General features: G+C 43.4%; 1 long non-coding RNA gene across 6 annotated transcripts in view; it reads left to right on the top strand.

Moving 5' to 3' along the window:
* Window positions 1–23226, top strand: part of LOC140200517 (uncharacterized) — a 129409-nt gene that overhangs the window by 44869 nt on the left and 61314 nt on the right. For all 6 annotated transcript variants that reach the window (XR_011886653.1, XR_011886652.1, XR_011886650.1 and 3 more), the window contains exon 2: window positions 3415–3499. This is a non-coding gene — a long non-coding RNA (uncharacterized lncRNA). The remainder of the gene's footprint in view (window positions 1–3414; window positions 3500–23226) is intronic.

Below are 23226 nucleotides of genomic sequence, written 5' to 3'. Positions count from 1 at the left end.
TATTGAAGCTATTGGAATTGTATTGAAAGTTTGTTCACATTAGTATTTAAAATATTTGATGCACTTTTAAGTTCAGAGAGACTTTGCTGAGAGGAGCTTCAAGAAAATGTCTACTTGTCATGTTGAATAAAGGCTATCAGTAAGCTTCGAAGTCTTCTGAATTACTCTGTTCAGTCATAACAATGTCATTGGTTATTGCACATAATGGAAGCTGTCTACATAGAAACATAGAAAATAGGTGCAGGAGTAGGCCATTCGGCCCTTTGAGCCTGCACCGCCATTCAGTATGATCATGGCTGATCATCCAACTCAGTACCCTGTACCAGCCTTCTCTCCATACCCCCTGATCCCTTTAGCCACAAGGGCCATATCTAACTCCCTCTTAAAAATAGCCAATGAACTGGCCTCAACTGTTTCCTGTGGCAGAGAATTCCACAGACATACATCTACTGATGCTTCTGGACACATCTTCAGTGATGTTCCTGGAATCATCGGGTGTTTCGGGTCTTTCAACATCATACAACCTCCTCCAGGTGACCCAGCCAGGGCTGATCAGACCCCAGCTTGTGTCCAGATGGCTAGCTACTTATGACTCCATGGCTCCCCTCTTTTGAGCCACAGCCATCTTGAGGCCCCCTCTGCCGCATCGGTGGTACTGCGGATGGCTCTCCTCTTCCTCTCTCCCTCGATGCCTAAATTGCTGAAGGCCCTAACTAAGGAACGGGCTGCAAATACCCTACAACCAACCTCCACTGGGAGACACCTCGCTCTCCATCCAGCCTGCTGACAGTTGCTGACCAGTCCTGTGTACTTAGAGAGCTTCCTTTCAATACTTGCTGCGAAATTCTTTAACCAATAGTGCTGTGGGGACTCTGGTGATGTATTTAATTTTTTAAAAAGAGATTTATAGTTTCTTTTTGGTATTAAGAGAATCGAGATATGGCTTCAGTGTTGGAGAGTTGCGCTAAGTCAGAAGATCAGACATGATCTTATTAAATGAAGAAGCAGGCATGAGACATTAAGTGACTTCATGCAGTCATAAAATGTGAGGAAACAGAGTGAATGTGTTTGTGATACCACACTGAAAGTCTTTGTCAAAGGGGTAAAGTAGAATAGATGCCTTGTACCTATCCCCCATATTCAAAATTTGCATGACCCAATACATTTTCTCAAACCTTTGTGACCTCATCCTTACCAATTAACAATGACAAATGCATCTAGGATTGACAGAAATGACCATCACATGTATCATCTGGAGACAAAAGTGGTATAAGTTATGAAGATATAGGATAAAGGATAAAACAGATCTGACAATTCACCTACCAGTAGCAGTAGTTGGCAGGTAGGTGTAGCAAGTAATTAGAAAAGCAATTGGACTTTATTGCAAGAAGCACTAGGTACAAGCAGGGACAAAACACTCAAATTACTATAGACGTACCGTGGAGAGTACTCTGACTGCATCACCATCTGGTATTGGTGGATTGGGCTACTGCACAGGATCGAAATAAGCTGCAGAGTGTTGGAAAGTGTGTTAGCTGCTTCATGGGTACCGGCCTCCATAACATCCAAAACATCTTCAAGAAGTGATGCCTTAAAAGGGTGGTGTCCATCGTTAAGGACTCCCAGCACCCAGGACCCTCTTCTCATTGTCACTGTCTGGAAGGAGGTACAGAAGCCTAAAGGCACACATTCTGCAATTCAGGAACAGCTTCTTCTCCTCTGCAATCCAATTTCTGAATGGATATTGAAACGAAGAACACTACCTCTCTACTTTTTTATTTCTGTTTTGGCATTACTTAATTTAACTGTTTGATATATATATATATATATATTGGTGTATGTTAGATTAGATTATGAGGACACTCAGTCCTCATTTATTGTCATTTAGAAATGCATGCATGCATTAAGAAATGATACAATGTTCCTCCAGAGTGATATCACAAAAAAAAGGACAAACCAAAGACTAACACTGGCAAGACCACTTAATTATAACATATAGTTACAGCAGTGCAAAGCAATACCATAATTTGATAAAGAACAGACCATGGGAACGGTTTTTAAAAAAAAAAGTCTCAAAGTTCCAATCGACTCCCAATACCCGACCCCAGCCGACTGAGTCCATCCGAAAACTTCGAGCCTCCGACCAGCCCTTTGACACCGAGCACCATCTCTGCCGAGCACTTCGACCCCGTCCCGGCTGCCAAGCAACAAGCAAAGCTGAGGATCCGGGGCCTTTCCCTCCGGAGATTCAGGATCACATAGTAACAGTGGCAGCGAAAAAGGACATGTATTATACTTACTGTGATTCACAGTTTTTTTTTGTATATTATCATGTATTGCATTGTACTGCTGCCGCAAAGTCAATAAATTTTACAACATATCCCAGAGATATTAATTCTGATTCTGAAAAAGTCAAGGTTTCAGGACAAGACCCTTCATCAGAACTGGAAAGGAAGAAGGAAGAAGTCAGCTTAATGAAGAAGGCTTCTTCCACCTTCCTTTCCAGTCCTGATGACAGGCTCAACCTGACAATTCATCGGTTTATTCTCCTCTATAGATGCTGCTTGAACTACTGAGTTTCTCCGCATTTTGTGTGTTGCTCTCAATTTGTAGCATCTGTAGAATATTTTGTGTACTAAGTATAAAGGTAGGAAAGATTTGTTGCAACTTTACAAAGATGCTGGTGACAGTTGCAGTTTTCATATTTAAGGATATTTTTCTGGTGTTGAAGGCAGTCAGAGAAGTGACCAGCTCAATGTAATGAAGGGGTTATTATGTATTAAGAAAAGTTGAACAGACTGGGACTACACTGAAAGTAGTAGAGAAAAATTACAGATGATATTGAAACATAAAAATTCTGAGCAGGATTGGCATGAGGAATTCAGAAGGGATGTTTCCTCCAGTGAGAATATCCAAATCTAGCAGGCATTGTTTCAGGAGAAGAACTTTAAGATTACTGTGAGGATTTTTTTCCTTGAATGTGGCAATTCTTTGGGAATTATCCACTATAGTGATTTCTGGATGTTAAGTCATTAAATATACTTAACATGGATGTGGGCAGATTGAACATCAAGGATATCAAGGTATTAGACATTACTGTAAGGAAAAGTAGGCTGAAGTTGCTGATTGACTCCTTTTTCTTTTGTTGTTATCAGAGCAAAACAAAGTAAATTGGAGCCAGAAGGATTTTAAGATTTGATTTGAAAAGTAATCAGGTGAAGACATTCTGATTGTTATGTCGGAGATTTTTGGCTCAAAAGTTCTTCAATGCTTGTCATCACATATCTCAATGTTAATGCCATTGGCACAATAAGATAGGCATCCATTTCTATCCACCAGGATCTTAAAGACTTTTAATTGATTCTAAAGTAAAAAATGATGATTAAATAAAGGATTTTTTTTCTGCTTCCCCAGAAATATTGCAGAGATGTGAGTAATTGCAACATGATCAGAGCTCGTGGAAGGGCAGTCGTCCTCTACACTGTGCCCTATAATTAAGGTTAGTGGGTCCCTTACTACGACCTGATGTTGTATAAATTGGAAGAGTGCTATTGTAACATTGAGCCCTTCAAGTAAAATGTTTCCATTTCTTCAGTTCCCTGCATCATCCCCACTGGCCCATCAATGTGAAAAGCCAGCTCTGGCACTCAATTTGGCTGAGGTAGTGGAAAACCAGACATCCAAGTTTGCATATATCTGTGTACCTAGCACAAAGTCTAAGTGAAGCAGACCTGGAAAGAATTCAAATTGTTCATAATCATTCCATCTATCCTGCCTTATCTTATAGTTTTAATACTGAGGGAGTGAAATAACCTATTCCTGTAACAATAAGTTAAGTGAGCACAATAACAATTTTAAATATCAGTGCTTTATGATTGTATGAATTAGTCGTGTTGGAGCATTTGACTTGTGAGTCTTTACAGGTCAAGGTTCATGAGCTTTTATTGTATATTTAAAGGCTTATTTACTATTGAGGACAAAGTTGTTGTAATGTTGAAATAAAGTTTTGTTTCAGTAGTGAACTATAGGATGTTTACCAAATGCTTTCTCTGGTCTGAATCTTTTAATAAAATTAATAGTCAACAAATTGAATTGAAATATCTAAATAGAGGACTATTTTTATAACTGTGTAATTTTTATTTAAAGGCAACTACACTGGCATCTCAATTAGCATAGGCCTGCAAAATGCTAATTTGTTATACAGGTTTCCCTTGCCATCTGAAGGTAGAGCGTTCCTGTGAAACAGTTCGTAAGCCGAAATGTCGTAAAGCGAAGAAGCAATTACCATTTATTTATATGGGGAAAATTTTGTGAGCGTTCGCAGACCCAAAAATAACCTACCAAATCATGCCAAGTAACACATAAAACCTAAAATAACAGTAACATATAGTAAAAGCAGGAATAATATGATAAATACACAGCCTATATAAAGTAGAAATATTGTATGTACAGTGTAGTATCACTTACTGGAATTGGGAAGACAGCGCAGAGCACACTGATGATGGTGTGTTAGACTTGTCGGAGTTTGGGTGGTGCAGTGGCCCCCACCCTCCAGGTCGCCGATCGATACATTGCCGCTAAGCATGCAGGGGTCCAGCGGTAGCCGGAAGGCACACAGCACACCTTTAAGAAAAAAGCCAAAATAAATATGCTAATTAATTAGGTGCCACCCGACACATAATTGTCAGCCCAGATCAATGCCGATTGCTTCGCCTCTGATCTGGGCCGACATTTACGTCTGGGACGGCACCTAATCAATTAGTATGTTTATTTCGGCTTTTTTCTTAAAGATGTGCTGTGTGCCGCCCGGCTACCACTGCATTCTCCGCGAATCAGTATCTGTCTGTGGCCCAGGGGTTGGGGTGGTGGAACACTGGGGTGTCATCTCGTCATCTGTTTCCATTAGAGCGGGCAGCTCATCTTCTCCTATGACTGCCTGCCTCGATGTCGAAGGTCGAGGTTCGTCGTCTGCTGTGGCTGATGTGGAAAGCTTGCTTGGCTGCTGAGCCTCGCGCATTTTTCTATCATACAGTTCTTTGTAAGGACTCAAACCATCTTGCAAATATCCCCTAAACCTACGTACTCTTTCAAAATTAAAGTCGTACTTTATCATTGCAGCGAAAATCTCACACAGTTGCTTCATGTTCATTTCGCTACTGCATTCGGTTTCGATTGTTATCCTTTCCTCTTCTAGTTGCATCAGCTCTTCATCTATCAGTTCTTGGTCATAGGATGCCAAAACCTCTTCAACATCATCTTCGTCAACTTCCACAAGCCAAACTCACTTTGTCCTTACTTCGTTCACCACGATCAAAATGCTTAATTATGTCTAGTTTTACGCTAAGTGTAACACCCTTACAAGCTCTTTCAGGCTTTTCCAATACCTCAGAACTCATCTTGCAAACAGCTGCTCAATGCAACGTGTTAAAGCAGTGCCGTTCTGAATCCGGGGGAGAGCGGCTGCTCGGGGCACACGCTGCCTTTTATCGCGCGCTGATTTTTTTCCTAACAGTGAAAACACCTTCTGTTAGCGAAAATAGTGTACTAATGTAGGTCTTTCATAACAGTGAGGTTTTGTAAAGCGAATGTTTGAAAAGTGGGGGACACCTGTAGTGGTCTTGGTCTGGGAGTCCAAACACTCAAGCATGCAGACCAAGGTACTTTAATAAAGGCATCTGCTTGGTCTGTACACAACTGATTTACCTGCTGCTTCCTGTAGAATGAAGGGAAAGTATTGGTCTAGTATTGTGAGACTACCAATTACTTTTCTAATACAATAGCGAAGAGCAAACAGGTAGAAATCAGCATGCAATATACACAGGTTGAAGTAAAAGAACTTCGGTTGGGAAGCAGAGAGTGAGGGTGACCCTGACTTCCACAGTGAAAGTTGTTCAGGCACATGTGTGGGATTGCACTTAAGGTTTTAAAGGTCACGAATGTTATTGAGAATGCCTTGTGAAGACTTTGTGTAGAGATCGGTTTTTCAAAAATATGTACAACTGTGTGGCCTCCCTTAAAGACTGAGTAGACAAGCTGTTGGATGCTGAGCCTCATATGCCTCGCAGAGCATAGTCTATTGAGTGCCTAGGATACACCACCAGTGTATCCACAGAGGAGTGTGAAGCTAGATGAATAGGCATTGGAAGACAGTTGTGATTGCAGTAAGGAGTTTGAAGGTGCAAAGAGGCTAATATTTGAAGATGCAAAAGAAGGTTTGTGTTCTACTTAAGCAGCGTATAGAGCAAGCTGTGAATGCATTGAGTATTATATATCAGTGAGCTTATCAATATAGGATTGGTATTATGAACTCTTGAACAAGGTTTTTTTTAACATTAATAAAAGCTGATTTCTCTGTGAGTGAACAGGTACTTGCCACTTTTCAGACCTAGCTTGTTGAAGATCTTGCTGATTTGAGGAACTGCACTGCTGTTTTTTGGGCAGATTTCACTTAAGAGAAAGTGGGCTAGTCAACAGGAAAATCTCATTAAAGAGTAAGCATCCGTAAATGGATTCCAACTAAGGCTATGACACTCAGAAAATGCACAAAATGCCTTTGCACTTATGTTATGTTCAATGTCAGAACACTAATATTTTTAGCTTTGTGCATAAACATTTCAAGGACCTCATTTATTTATTTAGAAATCCAACGCAGAGTGGGCCCTTCTGGCCTTTCAGGTCGTGCCACCTCAGTCTAACCTTAACCTAATCACAGCATAATTTAACATGCCAATTGATCTTTGGACTGTGGAGGAAACCAGAGGACCTGGGGAAAACACACACATTCCATACAGAGACTCCTTACAGAGGATACTAGAGTTAACCTCTGTGATACCATGGGCACCCAGTTGTATGTGAAAGATCTTTAACAATATTTGAAGAAGAGCAGAGGAGTTATTCTTACTGCTGTGGTTGGTATTTATTTATCTATCTATATTATTAAAACAGATTGGTCATTGGCAATACGCTGGAGGAACTCAGCGGGTCGGGCAGCATCCGTGGAAAAGATCGGTCAACGTTTCGGGCCGGAGCCCTTCGTCAGGACCGAAACGTCGACCGATCTTTTCCACAGCTGCTGCCTGACCTGCTGAGTTCCTCCAGTGTGTTGTGAGTGTTGCTTTGACCCCAGCATCTGCAGATTATTTTGTGTTTGGTCATTGGCAATTTGTTTTTGGGGAAACTTCCTAGAGGGAAATTTACATCCATATTTCCTAAAAGCTCTAACAACACTAAAAAAAAAAGTAATTTGTTGTTTGTAATGTGTCTTGAAACATTATGAAGGACATAAATATTGAAATAGAAGAATTTCCTTATTTCTTGTTTTCATTATTTTCCAGTATATTTGTAAGTAAAGATTTTAGGCAGCACTTTCTGCTGTCTACTGTAATCTCCAACGTTTGTCAATTTCAATACAAAATTCACTGAAATGCAGTTGTATACTTTGGTCCTACTCTATGTTGTACGCTGCTGATTAGAAGCAAGCTGGCTGCACAGAATATTGTATGGAACTCTCTTCAATAAGATGATGGGAATCCATTAGAATGGTGTTATGATTTTTAATGGACTTTAAGCTAATTTGTGCTAGTTAAACAAGAGATTGAATGGCAATAATAAAATTTCAAATAAGATTAGTAAATATGTAACACAAGTTCATTCTAGAGTTGTAATGAAATAAATACCTGTAGATAAGTGGGAATAAGGTCACAGGGCTTTCCAGTAAAAGGTGAGAAAATAATCTTTGGCACCTTCTAACTGAGTTGGATTGCGTTTGGTGCCAGAAAAGTGACTAAGTCTCTGTTCTCCCTGCCGATGTAGGTGCTGTGGCAAAAACATGTATGAATCCAGCAGATGGACTGCAGGTTGAACATATTACCTTAAAGTAAGGGCTCCCAACGTGAGGTCCACAGACCCCATCCTTAATGTTATTGGTCCATGGCATAAAAAAGGTTGGGAGCCCCTACCTTAAAACCTAATATCCCACACCACCATGTTCAATATCATCCACTTCCCTTCAATCACTTGGTTGACGAAACAACCAGTAGAACCCTGATCACTGCAGTTCAGCAACACTATACCATTACTTTGGTGTTTCACTGAAATGGACTTAAGTTTTTTTTTGGTTCTAATTATGTTCTTTTATGTAAAAATTGTGTATAATTTGTGTTTATTTTTTGTGAATGCTGCTATGTGCCTGTAATACTGCTGCAAACAAGTTTTTCCTTGCATTTATTCACACAGTACTTGTGCATATGAGAATAAACTGAATTTTGACCTAGAAATCTATGGGTTGCTGAGAGGCACGGAGCAAAGCAGCAGCATCCATCATGTCCAACAGGAGGCAATGAGAGAGACTGCATGATCTGCAAGGGTCTTAGAATACGTGGAGCAGGTGCTCTCAGACCCCAGCAATGGTCTGCATTTGCTATCCAGGCCAGGGTGAAAACCTGAGCCCAACTCTTTGGTGCCACTTGCTGAAGCCTGCCCAACACCAGGTCTCATAGGCTAAGTCTCTACCACAGGCTTTGAGCACTTCATTTGTAATAAATTTTCCAGCACAGTGCCAAGGAGGACAGGGTTATTTTCAGTTCGGGCAGCACAGCAGACTTGGCACACAAACCGAGTGGCACTTCTCTTGAAAGTATAGGGTAGTCATATCTGTGAGTGTTTTGGACTTACATCTATAATGCTATAATGAATCATTGTTTTGTGGGCAAATACTAAATGGGTAACATTGTATTTAAAACTATGGTCTCATGAGAACAAATCGCAGTAATGTGGTAATACACTGCAGAACAAAGAATTGCCTCGGTATTAAATGTCTAGAGGACGGGCAATGGTAATGGAAAAGTAATCGTGAGAAATAAACAGAATAAGTAAAAGATGAACGTGGGGCAAAGCTGTATTTTCTTCATTGCTCACTGGAAATCTCATGAAAGTTGATCTGCTTTATATTTGGTACAAGTTATAGCAAGAAATCACCTCGTGTTTTAGTGGAAAAGGTTAATCACTAAGGTACTGCTACTGTAAATTGCAAATATCCAACTATAGTCCTGCTGTGGCAATTTGACAATCTGACTTCATCTTTGAAAAAAAAATCTAGAATTAAAAGTTGTGTCAGGGTTTAAGTGTATAGATTCAATCAAAAAGCATCAAACTGGAATTTAAGGTGTCAGTGAAAATAATGGGCCAGTTGAAGGATGATTATTTCTTCCCTTTTTTCCTTGTCTTCTTTTCCTTGGGTTCAAGATTACTTCCACAGCTGTGTTATGCATTTAAAGTAGTTGATGAGGCTAATTACGAAACTGCAGGCTTTTCCACAAGTGGGGCATTTGGTGGCTAATGGACCAGGTGTGTTGGTGGTTTATAAAATCTGTTGGCTCGGTAAGTTGGTTTATTATTGTCACTTACACTCGGGTACAGTGAAGCCTCGCTCGCCATCCACACAGATCAATTCATTACAGTGGTGTGTTGAGGTATTAAAAGGTGAAACAAGAACAGGAGATGAGAATAAATTATTACAATACAGGGAAAGTGCAGTGAAGGTGGATAGTAAGGTGCAAGATTACAAAGAGGTAGAATGTGAGGTCAAGAGTCCATCTTGCAGTTCCAGGAAATCAGAATTAGATTTAATATCATTGGGAAGTGTTGTGAAATTTATTGATTTGCACAGCTGTACATTACAATACATAATAATGAAAACTATAAGTTACAGTGGAAGTGTGTATGTGTGTGTGTGTGTGTGTGTGTGTGTGTGTGTGTGTGTGTGTGTGTGTATATATATATATATATATATATATATATATAAAATATATTATAAAGGACAATTAAATAAGTGGTGCAAAAAGAGTGAGGGAAAATAGTGAGGTGGTGTTCATGGGTTCATTGCCAATTCAGAAATCAGATGGTGGAGGAGGAGGAGGAGCTGTAACTGAAATGTTCAGTGTGTCTTCAGGCTCCTGTACTACCTCCTTGATGGTAGCATGTCCTGGGGTCCTCAATAACAGATGCTGCCTTTTTGAGACATCGCTTTTTGAAGGTGTCCTGGATGCTGGTGAGGCTAGTGTCCATGATGGAGCCTTTGATAGTCTTACAACAATGGAGTTGAAGCTATCCTTGAGCTGATTAAAGACCTGTGCTGATCAACTGGCTGGAGTTATTCTCTTTAACCTCTCACTTCTGCAGTCTGAGGGTTCTCACCTGCTTCAAGCAGGTTTCATTGTAGTGGTGCCTAAGAAGAATGTGGTGACCTGCATCAATGACTAACACTTACATCCACAGTGATGAAATGTATTGAGAGGTTGGTGACAAAACCTTTCAACTCCTGTCTGGGAAGCAACTTGGATCCACTGCAATTTGCCTATCAGCGCAACAGGTCTACAGCACATGCCCTTTCATTGACTGCTCACTCAATCCTGGATTACCTGGACAGGAAAAGTGCATACAACAGAATGCTCTATATCAATGACTGCTTGGCATTCAATGCTATCACCCCCTCAAAACTATCAATAGGCTTCAAGATTTTGGCTTCAACTCAATACTTCCTTGTACAATTGAATCCTGGATTTCCTCACTGGCAGGCCCCAGTCAGTTTGAATTGATAACATCTCCCCCAAAAGTTTCATCAGCATGGGTGTATCACAAGGCTGTGTGCTTAGCCCCCTGCTCTTCTTGCTTTGCACTTATGACTGTGAGGTTAAGCACAGCTCCAATGCCGCCTTCAAGTTTGTTGATGACACCACTGTCGAAGGTGGTGATGAATCAACATATAGGAGGGAGTCTGAAAATCTGGCTGAGTGGTGCCATAACAACAACCTCTTACTCAGTGTCAGCAAGACCAATGAGCTGGTTATTGACTTCTGCAGAAGGAAACCAGAGGTCCATGAGCCACCCATCATTGGAGGATCAAAGGTAGAGAGGGTCAGCAATTGTAAATTCCTTCCTTGTTGCATACATCTGTTAGGGTGCATTCTCCAGTTACCTTATAAAGTAACCGTAGCCTTCAGCCAGGAGCAGATGTCATCAGGTGGTTCCCAACCTTCACCGAGTGTTTCAACCCTTAACCACGACACTCTCCAGTTGGTGGGCTGGCAGTGGTGGCCAAATCACTGCCCATCTGCTCCTGGCTTACAGCTTCCCTCCTCTCACCTACTCCAAATCCAACAAGAAGCTTGTTCTGCCTCTTCCCCTATTCTACCAGCTGCTTGTTTTTCGCTCCTTTCGTCCAGGCCCAGATCTGACAACAACCACCATGCTGATTTGTCTGGGAAACCTCTGCAGCCGATCTGCACAGGAAGCAACCGTTGCCTGCCATCCCTTGTCTTTACACTCCTGCACTAAGGGCTGGTACTTCAAGACCTTTCTCTCGTGAGCCTCTTCCCATCTCTCCTCCCATGGCACAGTCAGCTCGACCAGAATTATTTTCTTGTCTTCAGTTGACCACGGTAAAATGTCCAGGCGTAGGGCTGTGTGCACCACATCCAGGAACTGCACCTCCTTCCCACATCAACCCACATCTCCCAGGACCTGGCCGTTAGCAGCAGATTGGGCTTTGGTTGTTTGGTTACGAAAGGCCTGGCTCCCTCTTTGATGAAGGTGATGGCCTTCCTCAAATCTGTGCCAGCCGTCCTCTTCTTGCATCTCTCCTGCTCTAGTGTGTCAGCAAGAGCCAGAAGCACCTTATCATGGTGCCACCTGTACTGTCCTTGAGTTAGAGCTGTTTTACACCTGGACAGTATATGAGCCAGTGTCCCCTTTTGACCACAGAGCTTACAGTTCAGGTCCTCTCTCATCCCCCATGTGTATAGATGTAATGGTGAAGGAAGGGTGTCATACATGGATCGCAAGAGGAAGGAAATACGGAAGGGCTCCAGTCTCCATACTCTGCCCATGAGATCTTGCGCTTAGGCAGATCCCATTTTGTCCAGGCACCCTGGGACCCTTGTTCCACTGCCTTTGAAATCCGCTTCTCTTCCTCACGGATCCTTACTTCTGCCTGTATCATGTCTTGCCTGTTCCTTACACTTGCGTTTCCCCACTTCTGGAAGTGAACTGAGCTGAGGCCTTGCTGCCCAACGCAGGGGTTGCTGATGATATCTCGCAGCTTCAGAGAACACACTGCTTCCTCCACAGCTGCGTTGGCTGCCCACTTGCACCCAGGTCGGGTTGTAACACCTGCTTGCTTTACCAAGACATCACTGGAATCTCTCAAGCTTAATAAGGCTCTGCATCTTGCCACCTTGAATTCCTCCACAACAGATGACAGGGGATTCCTCCACAGTTGCCCAGAACGAATGTAGAGGCCCACTGAAGAGAAGCTTGGGGGATCTCCCAACCATCTCGCAGGTGCTTGTTGGTTTTCCTCATCACTGGAGGATCAGAGGTGGAGGGGGTCAGCAATTGTAAATTCCTCAGTGTTAATATTTCAGTGGACTCTGCCCAGCACATAAGTGCAATTACGAAGACAGCACAGCAGCGGCTCTACTTCCTTAAGAGTTTGCAAAGAATTTGCTTTGAATTTTGAACTTTGGTATATGCTTGCAAACTCCCACCGCCCAGGACGTACTCTCTTCTCATTGTTACCATCAGGAAGGAAGTACAGATGCCTGAAGGCACACATTCAGCGATTCAGGAATAGTTTCTTCCCCTCTGCTCTTTGATTTTTTTTACTCAGAGAGTGGTTGGTGCATGGAATGCACTGCCTGAGTCAGTGGTGGAGGCAGATACACTAGTGAAGTTTAAGAGACTACTAGACAGGTATATGGAGGAATCTAAGCTGGGGGCTTATATGGGAGGCAGGGTTTGAGGGTCGGCACAACATTGTGGGCTGAAGGGCCTGTACTGTGCTGTACTATTCTATTTCTAAATGGACATTGAACCTATAAACACTAGCTCACTACTTTTTATTTCTGATTTTTGCACTACTTATTTTTAACTTAAACTATTTAGTTTTATTTTTTTTCTTCTCTATACTTATTTATAGTTAACAACTAATATAAAGTTAAAACATTTCATGACATATGCCAATGATATTAAATCTGCTTCTGATTCTGAACTTTTGTATCTCTTACCCAATGGGAAGGAAGGAGAGAGAATATCTGGGGTGGGTAGAGTCTTTGATTATGCTGGCTGCTTTACTGAGGTAGTGAGGTATCGACAGTCCATGGATATGAGGCTGGTTTCTGTGATGTGCTGATCTATGTCCACAACTCTGCAGTTTCTTGTAGTCATGAGCAGAGCAGCTGTCAAGCAATGATGCATCCAGATAGGATGCTTTCTATGATGCCTTAATAAATATTGATGAGAGTTGAAGGGGTCATGCCAAATTTCTTTATCCTCCAGAGGAAGTAGATGCATTGGTGAGATTTCTTGGCTGTGGCATCACTGACCTGTTCTTTTGTTTTGAGGGAAAGATTATTGTCATGACACCATGTTACTTGGCTCGCTACCTCCTCCTGGTACTCCAACTTACCGTTATTTGATATATAACCTACAATGGTGGCATCATCTGCAAACTTGTAAATCAAGTATGAGCAGAATCTGGTGACACATTTGGGAGTGTGTAGAGCAATTGTGGTAGAGGTGTTGCTGCCTATTCTTACTGATGGTGTTCTGTTGGTCAGGAAGTCAAGGCTCCAGTTACAAAGGGAGGTGTTGAGTCTGAGGCAATCCACATGTCTCTCTGTCTCTCTTCCCCCCCCCCCCCAACCACTCCCCCACTCCTCAGAAAGGAACAGCGTGTGCGTGAGTGGATTTTAGGCAAGTAGGGGGTTGCACAGGTCCAGACCCACTCTCTCGACATCCCCTCCCGGATCCAGTGGCATGGTGGGGCCCAAGACGGCTGGGGGGAGTTCTGTTGCAGTGAATGGCCAGACCAAGCTTCGATGCAAGGGATGCCCTTTCCGCACTTCACGGCACGTGTTTGCTAGATGGCCATTGACCCTACGAGAGGGTTCATCCGCCCTTTGGCAGGTCTTGTTTTTCAGCCTGCAGGGTGTCTAGCCACCCTCCTCAGCAGGCAAGCCTGGTGGGGGAGCCGGTTTAGTCGCCAACCACCCGACCATGCAACAGGTAGTACTGGGTTACGTGGTACCAGTAGCGCTCAGACGAGTCACCTGACCTGCCACTATTAATGCAAGGTCAGTGTGAGCTTGTGATGTGTGCCTCTCAAAACTATAAGCAGTGTTTTGCTGTTGAAGTTGGTACTGTATTGTAAATATTGTAACATGAGCTTTTTGGAATATGCAAAAGGGGTTTTTATGGAAACTACTTCATCTGTGCCTGTTTTTCTCTTTCCTGAATCTCATCAATTGATTTTTACTTAATGTATCCTGACACATTGCCTTCCCCTACCCCCCACCCTCCACCCCCAACCCCAGTGTCCATTCAGACATTTAGAAGTGCGACCACACAAAAATCAGGAGCCTTGCTCCACCTTGTAGGTAGCCATACCATTGAATCAGCCACTTTAATTGTGCTCTCTGGAATCTCCTCAATCTCCTATTCCACACACACAAGCCTTCCGAAAATCAATCTTGTGCTTAAGCTGGTGACTAAACTTACTAGTCTATCACATAAATAATGAATATTTTGTCTTACCTTTCGCTTAGAAAGGTTGTTTTTTTTTTCTTTAAACATCTCATACACATGGAAATTGTTTTTCATGTCTAATTGGACAATATTTATTGTTTTGGCAACCAAGTATTAAGAAGCCTGACATTAGCTTTGACTTCATCAATAACAAAGAAAAATAATATTCCATACTTAAGCTTTATTATTTAAAACTGCAATTATACAAAATGAGGGATTTTATCTTAAATATTGAATCTTTTCCACAGGATGTAGCAATTGGTGACCTGTTTGCTGTATTGTGGTGCTAAGGTGTCTGTGTTGAAGTAAAGCCCAGGCACGCACTGTATCCTGTATACAAACAAAAAAAATTATATTTGCTACCTACACACTAGATCTTGAAAGGCAGCACTTTTCTCCTACTTCAGCATATATAACTTTTATATTTAATCATATCCAATCACCAAACATCTTAGTTAAATTTTCCAGTTTAATTAGTTAGTCACTTGTAAATTAGTAGATATGGAATCATGCAAACTTAGTTACTTTCTAAACATTATTGACATAAGGAGAAAAATAGCTTTGATTATTAAACTATTAACAAAATATGGAGGTAGAGGTAGTTAATTTTCTTCGATTTATCTGGTCAAGCTGAAGTCCTGAAATAATTTACCATGACAGGAAGAAAGATGAGGTCTGTCTAGAGTGCACAAATAAAACATTTTACACTGCGCCACTCCCTTTTTAAAGTGGAACCCTTCTAATAACCTTCAGTTATTAGATGAGGACAAGCCCAGCATGATTTTTGTTTTTTGATAGGTTTCACAAGATCTGCATTGCTTTTCTTCTGTGTTGCTGAAAGAAATATGATTTCTGTACACTTAAATACAAACATTCAAGCATCCTACAGTAAATTTGGTGAGGGTTCAGAAGAGGTTTGACTGGATCCCCTGCCTGAATGAGCTATAAAGGGAGGTTGGGGTTGCTTTCTCTGGCAGAAGTATACAATATTGAGAGGTATAGGTAGGTTGGACAGTGAGAATCTTCCAGGGTAGAAAAGTACCCTACTAGAAGCAGAGAAACCCTCTTAGAGGAAAAAGCTTTATGCTAAAGCATTGTGACAATGCACATGGAAGCTTAACATCAGACAATTCAGCAAATTCCTTCTCCCAACATCTGGGAGGACTCCTTTTTACACAGAACATTAGCCAGTGATCCAAAACCATCCATCTGTCCATCCAGGGGCCTGATAAGTCTCAGCTATGATATCACTCAAATAGCTTGTCAGTCACTACGTGTTCCTGGATCCTGCTCACAGCACCAAAGTGTAATGGGCTGGGTTGATCACATCCAAGCAATTTGAGTGTCCAGGAAATGTGGTAACAAGCGCACAAGCACAACAATGGAACTTAAATCTAATTAATTATCATAAAAGAGAAAGCACAAATAAACCACACTAAATAGTTTGTAGTAATTTACAAAGATTTCAGGGCTCATGATTCTTCATCTCCACTTGATTGCTGCTGTCGTTGGGGGTCTTGATGGTCGCTATTGTTGGAAAACTCTGAATTCTGACTTGTGAATTCCTCCTGGGTCTGCCCTAGGCACTGACGGCAATCCCTCTGTCTAGGTGAAGGAAAGGTGTCTCGATAAATATGGATTCAATCCACAAGCGAAGTGAGACACACAGAGACAGACAAACTATTTGATCTCTTTTTTTCATTCTCATGCCATTAACTCAGCATGGTCTCTTTCATTCAAACAACTCACATTCATCGACAGACAAACTGATGCCATTGTGCCCGAGGCCAGAAAGAATCCAACAACTTCTAGCAAACATTTAACAAACTTCTAGTGTCTAACTTGTGCAGACACCTTATACACTGCAAGCTCACAAAGAGTTAAATTGTCACTTGGAAATGTTCAGATATTCATCTAATATATTTAATACACAACAACACACATGCTGCTGGGGTGGTGATGGAAGAAGACATGAGTGTACTTCTCTGTGTTTGAAATTTATGGGTAGTAGATCCCATGGGATCTTTTCTAGGTTATAAGAATACAGCTATAATTTTTTCTAATCAGATAATCACATTAATACATAGTGGGGAGAAAAACATGCTTTCATTATTTTCAATACCTTTGCTCCATGTACATTGACTACATGGGTGTTGAGTGTTAGAGGTAGAAAGGTAATACTTGTATCAGTACAAAGAACTTCATCACAATATTATCAGTCAAGTGGTATCATCAAACGTTAAATCAGTGAGATAGACTGTAATGAAGAATTGAAGAATTTCTCGTCATGATTCTCGTCAGTTCGTTGCTTGAATGCAACTGAGCTGCAAACCCATAAGTACGTTTGTAATTGAATATAGAGCAATGAGAAAGACAGATTAATTTTTTTTATTGCCTTTCAAACCTTTAATGATTTTGTTTGGCATAAGAGTGAGGGTTTCTTGTACCACTGAATGGATTTTTAAAATTTCAAAATATACTTTATTCAAAAATAAAATTATATACAATAAACCATTCAATAACTTTCCATCCTTTACATATGTTCCCATTATGGTCTGTTCATATCCATACTTTCGGCCACCCACGTGGCACTCCATTAGTTCACCTTACCACATCATTGTTGAGGTGTATACTCCCCGCTACCCGACCCCTCCCTCTCCCGCGGGAGAAGAACCCTAATCTGTGGTCCTTCCCCACCGGGCCTTTGCGGTGGCTGCACCAAGTTTCAGTGCGTCCCTCAGCACGTACTCCTGCAGCCGAGAATGTGCCAGTCGGCAGCATTCTCCCACAGACATCTCCATGTGCTGGTAGATCATCAAGATTCGGGTGACCAAAGAGCATCTTTCACCGAGTTGATGATCTGCCAGCAACACCGGATGTTGGTCTCAGTGTGCATCCCCAGGAACAGCCGGTAGATCAGAGAGTCCTCTGTTTCGCAGCTGCTGGGGATGAAACGTGACACCAGCCCGTCCATCCTCCTCCACACGCTCTCTGCGAACTGACAGTGTGCAAAGAGGTGGGTCACAGACTCCTCCTCACTGCAGTCCTCCCATAGGCAGCAGGGTGTGAAGACGACGTCCCGGGCGTACAGGAGGGATCTGACGGGGAGGGCCCCTCTCAGCGCCAGCCAGGAAAGGTCCTGGTGCCTGTTGGTGAGGTCTGGCGATGAGGCATTTTGCCAGATGAACTGGATGGTCTGCTCAGGGAACCACCCCACTGTGTCCATCACGTCCTTCTCCTGCAGTGCCTGCAGGACATTACGTCTTGACCACTGCCTGATGACCCTGTGGTCAAAGACGTTCTCCTGGAAGAACTTTTCCACGAAGGACAAGTATGGCGGCAACGACCAGCTGACTGGGGCGTTGCACGGGAGTGGGGCCAGACCCATCCTTCACAGCCAGGGCAATAGGTAGAACCTGGGCACATAGTGATACTTGGTGCCCACACACCTGGGTTCTACACACAACCTGATGCAGCCACACACGAAGCTGGCCATCAGGGTGAGGGCGACATTGGGGACGTTCTTGCCCCCATTGTCCAGGGACTTGTGCGTGATGGTCCATCTGACCCGCTCCATTTTGGATCCCCAGACGAATCTGAAGACAGCTCGGGTGATTTCCGAGCTGTAGGAGTGGTGGACAGGTCACACCTGCGCCAAGTACAGCAGCCCTGAGAGCACCTCGCACCTGATGACTAGGTTCTTGCCTGTTGTCGACAGGGAGTGCCCCCTCCACAGTCCCAGTGTTGGTTTCACCTTGGCAGTCCACTCCTGCCAGTTCTTGTTGCACACCTTGGCCCCTCCGAACCAGATCCCCAACACCTTCACGTGATCAGACCTGATGGTGAAGGGGACACTGGATCGGTTGGGCCAGTTGCCGAAGAGCATGGCTTCGCTCTTCGTGCAGTTGACCTTGGCCCCCAATGCTAGCTCGAACTGTTCGCAGATGCCAATCAACCTGCGAACTGACCTCTGATCAGAGCAGAAGACGGTGACGTCGTCCATGTACAGGGAGGTTTTTCACTTGGGTCCCTCCACTGCCTGGCAGCGTCACCCCTCTTATGCCCTCATCCCTCCTGATGGTTTCAGCAAAGGGGTCAATGCAGCACACAAGCAAGACAGGGGAGAGGGGACAACCCTGCCTGACTCCAGACCTGATGGGAAAGCTGTCTGTGTCCCACCCGTTGACCTGGACTGCACTACGGATGTCTGTGTAGAGCAGTCTGATCCAATTCCGGATTCCCTCCTCAAATCCCATTTTAGAGAGCACGTTCACCATGCACGTGTGCGATATCCTCTCAAAGGCTTTCTCCTGGTCCAAGCTGACCAGGCAGGCGTTCACCCCCATGTCCTGCATGTAGGCGATGGTGTCCCTCAGCAGCGCGAGGCTGTCGGAGATCTTCCTGCCCGGTACAGCACAGGTTTGGTCCAGGTGGATCACCTGTCCCAGAGCAGACTTGACCCTGTTGGCGATAGCCATGGACAGGGTCTTGTAGTCCACATTCAGGAAAGAGATGGGCCTCCAATTTCTAATGTCCTCCCTTTCCCCCTTCTGCTTGTAGATGAGGGTGATGATGCCCTTCCTCATGGACTCAGACATACTGCCGGCCAGAAGCATAGCGTTGTACACTTCCAGCAGGTCTGGGCCCATCCAGTTCCACAGAGCTGAGTACAACTCAGCCGGTAAACTGTCACTTCTGGGAGTCTTACCCGACCCAAAAGAATGGATGGAGCCTGTCAGCTCGTCCAGGGTCAGTGGCTGATTCCAGACTCGCCAGAATCTTGGAGGATTTGGCGGCGAGGTGCTGGGTTTGCCGGCTCTTCACCTCTCGCAATTCCTCCCTGACATCCTCCCCCTTCGACTGCAGAAGGAGAAGTTGCTGCAACTCTGGCTGGAGTTTACACAGTTCCCTCTGCTCCTGCCTTGCTTTCTGGATCCCCTTGCGCATGAAGAACCTCTTGATGTTCTCTTGGTGGCTTCCCATCAGTGAACAGGGGAACCAAAGAAGGCTTTCAAGGTTCTCCAACCTGTGTACTCCCTCTTTAGTTCTTCGATGTTCTCTGGGGTCAGCAGCTTTACGTTCAGCTTCCATGTCCCCCTGCCTGCGTTCCAGTCCTCCCATAAGTGACAGGTGGCTCGAAGAAGGCAGTGGTCAGAGAAGAAGAAGGCGGCGTGACATCAGTGGATCTGACCGTAGGGACTCTGAGAGTGAGAGGAAGAGGAAGTCGATCCGGGAGCGGGCTGAGCCATCCGATCATGTCCAGGTGGCTTGTGGCTGTGCTCCACCTGTGGGGGTGCCAAAGGCGTTGCGCAGAATTGTAACAGACAGGCAGGTCATTACTTGTAAGGCGATGGTTTGGTGTGAATGCTTCCAGCATTGCTATTAAAACAGCTTCACTGAAAATTGCAGAGGAGTTTTCGCACAGGTCATTAGCACCAACAGTTTTAAGTTTGCAGTAGCATTATAATGTTCTACAATAGTAGGATTCAGTAAAATTTGATGGCTGACCTCATCTTTGTTCTCAACTCAATGTTGCTATCTGATTCCATAATCCTTGGTGCCCCTGCAATCTAAAAATCCTTCTGCCTCAACCTTAAGCATATCTAATGATCAGCTAAATGATAAACATTCTCATCATTCTGATGGTTGAAGTTGTTCAATATCTCAGTCTTAAGGGGTTAATAAAATGTACTGATGAGATCAGTGTGGTTGACAAATCTCCCTGGATTTCAGTAAGGCCTTTGATGAGATCCCACATGAGATATTGTTCCAATAACGTTCAATGCCATAGGATCAAAGGAAAGTTGACAAATTCAATTCAAAGTTTACTTTGTAATAGGAAGTGGGGGTAATGGTGGAGGTTTAGTTTTAAGATTGGATAAGAAAATGTGACAATATATGTCCCATTTGGGATAAATGGAGGAGACTGCAGATAGTAGTTATTCTCATGTGTCTACAACTCTTGAGATGGTAGAGGTAAAGCATGTGGGAGATGCTTTGTGCAGCTAATGACCTGGGTATTTTGCTTGATTAGTGCTTAAATGTCAGCGGTCAGCTCTTAGATTTGCAGCTTTCACTGAAATGTAATACTGATTGCTGACTTATTAAATAGATTAGAATTTATTTATATCTTGCATCCATCCCACAACGTGAGGGCCTAAAAATCTTTGCTTTATGACTCCATTGTAATGTACAGACATGTGAATTAAAAGTCTAATAGTTTGTAGAAAGATACTGTCCCATAGCCTGTTGGTCCTGGCTTTAATGCTGTGGTACCGTTTGCCAGATAGAAGCAGCTGAAACACTTTATGGCTTGGATGACTGGTGTCTCTGATGATCTTCCAGGCCTCCTTTCTGCATCTGTTGCTGTAAGTGTCCTCAATGGAGGGAAATTCACATCTACAGATGTGCCGGGCTGTCTGTACCACTCTGCAGTGCCCAGTGATCAAGGCTGGTACAGTTCCATTACCAAGCGGTGACACAGCCAGACAGTATGCTCTCAGTGGTGCCCCTGTAGAAGGTCTTGAGGATTTGGGGGTCCATGCCAAACTTCTTCAGTTGCCTGAGGTGGAAGAGACGCTATTGTGCTTTTTTTTGTCACAAAGCTGGTGTGTACAGACAGGTGAGATCATCGGTGAAGTGTATGCCAAGGAACTTGAAACTACTCACCCTCTCAACGGCAGACCTGAGCATGCCTCTGGTCCTCCTGTATTCCGCAATCAGCTCTTTTGTTTTATGGACATTGAGGAAGAGGTTGTTTTCCTGTGTCAGTGTGTCAACCTCTCCTCTGTAGGCTGTCTCATTACCACTAGAAATAAGGCCGATCAAAGTCATGTCATCTGCAAATTTGATCAGCAGAGTGGAGCTGTGTGTGGCAGTACAGTCGTGGGTGTGAAGGGAGTAGGGAAAGGGACTCAGAACAGAACCCTGGGGGCACCTGTGTTGAGGGGTAGAAGTGAGGGACCCCATCCTTGCCTCCTGTCAGCGATTCAATAAGAAGTCTAGGATCCACCTGCACAAGGCGGGGTACAGGCTGACGTCTCTGAACTTCCTGTCAAGTCTAGAGGAAACTATGGTGTTGAATGCAGAACTTGTAGTCCAGGAACAGCATTCTAACATATGCATTCCTCTCCTCCAGGTGAGTGAGGATGGTGTGTAGCTGTGGCTATGGCGTCATCAGTAGACCGGTTCCGTCAGCAGACGAATTGTAGGGGGCCAGTGTGGGTGGTAGCATGCTGCAGATGTGGTCTCTAACCAGCCCCTCAAAGCATTTGCTTATATTTGAGTTGAGTGTGATAGGGTGCCAATTATTCAGTCATACTACCTGGTTTTTCTTAGGTACAGGGACAATAATGGACAAATTGAAACAAGAAGGCACTACACACCGGGAGATGGAGAGATTAAAAATTGTGTAAATACACCAGCCAGCTGTTCAGCACACACTTTGAGGACATGCCCTGGGCTGTTGTGGCTGTGACATGTTGGAATGTTCTACGTAGCTCAGCCTTGGAGATGACCAAAGTGCAGGTCTTTTCAGCCGCCCTCCTCGGGGTTTCAATCCTATCAGCCTCAAATCAAACGTAAAAAAAACACATTTAACTCGTCCGGAAGTGAGGCAGCAAAGTTGGTTGTACTGCTGCATTTTCTTTTGAAGTCCGCAATGGTGTGCAGTCCTTGCCATACGCTGCATGTGTCATTGTCTCAGAGTTGTGACTGGATTTTGTCCCTTTGTTGCCATTTTGCCACCTTGATGGCTATGCGTAAATCATGGTGGCATCTCTCAAGCTCCTGTCGGTCTCTGGAGGCTAAGACTTTATCGCTTGCGCTGAGAGCAACACGCACTGAAATATTTATCCAAGGCTTCTGGTTTGGGTAGACTCAGACTGACTTTTGGGGAAGGACACCTTCAGTGCACTTCCAAATGAAGCTTGTGACCACCTCCATGTTTTCAGAGATGTCCTCAGCTCGAAATACCTCCCAGGTGACACCTTCAAAGCAGTCGTGTAACATTTGAGTCTGATCCGATTTGTGATTAGTATAAAATGTTCAAAATTCAAAGTAAATTTATTATCAAAGCACAAATGTCACCAAAATCTAACCCTGAAATGTAAGATTCAGGGTATTTGCTTGCAGACATTCACAGTAAAACAAAGTACATTAGAATCAAAGCCTGTACAAAAGGCTGACAAACAACTAATGTGTAAAAGAAGATGAACAGTGCAAAGACGGAAAAGAAACAAGTAATAATAAGGAAATAAGTAAACAAACAAGTCTGAGAACATGAGTGGGAGAACCCTTGAAATTGAATCATAGGTTGTGTTCATGATCAGTTCGGTTTTGTGGTGAGTGAAGGTGTCCACGATGGTTCAGGAGCCTAATAGTTTGAGGGTAATAGCTGTTCCTGAACCTGGTGGTGTGGGACCTAGGGCTCCTCAGTCTCCTTCCTGGTGCTAGCAGCAAGAAGAGAGCAATGCCTGGATGATGGATGTTACATTTCATATTCCTTATTCTGTAACTTTATCATCGCTGATTATAATACTAACTGATGTATTTGAGCCAGCATGTCTACTACCTGACTGCTTTCACTGTATTTCCTGGTCAGGATGCTGTGTGATTTGCAGGATAAACAGCTGATACCCATGC

This window comes from Mobula birostris, chromosome 7 (genome assembly GCF_030028105.1).
Source record: "Mobula birostris isolate sMobBir1 chromosome 7, sMobBir1.hap1, whole genome shotgun sequence".
Classification (NCBI taxonomy): Eukaryota; Metazoa; Chordata; class Chondrichthyes; order Myliobatiformes; family Myliobatidae; genus Mobula; species Mobula birostris.
The sequence above is the reverse complement of the archived record's forward strand: the minus strand, read 5'-3'. Positions and strand labels throughout refer to the sequence as shown.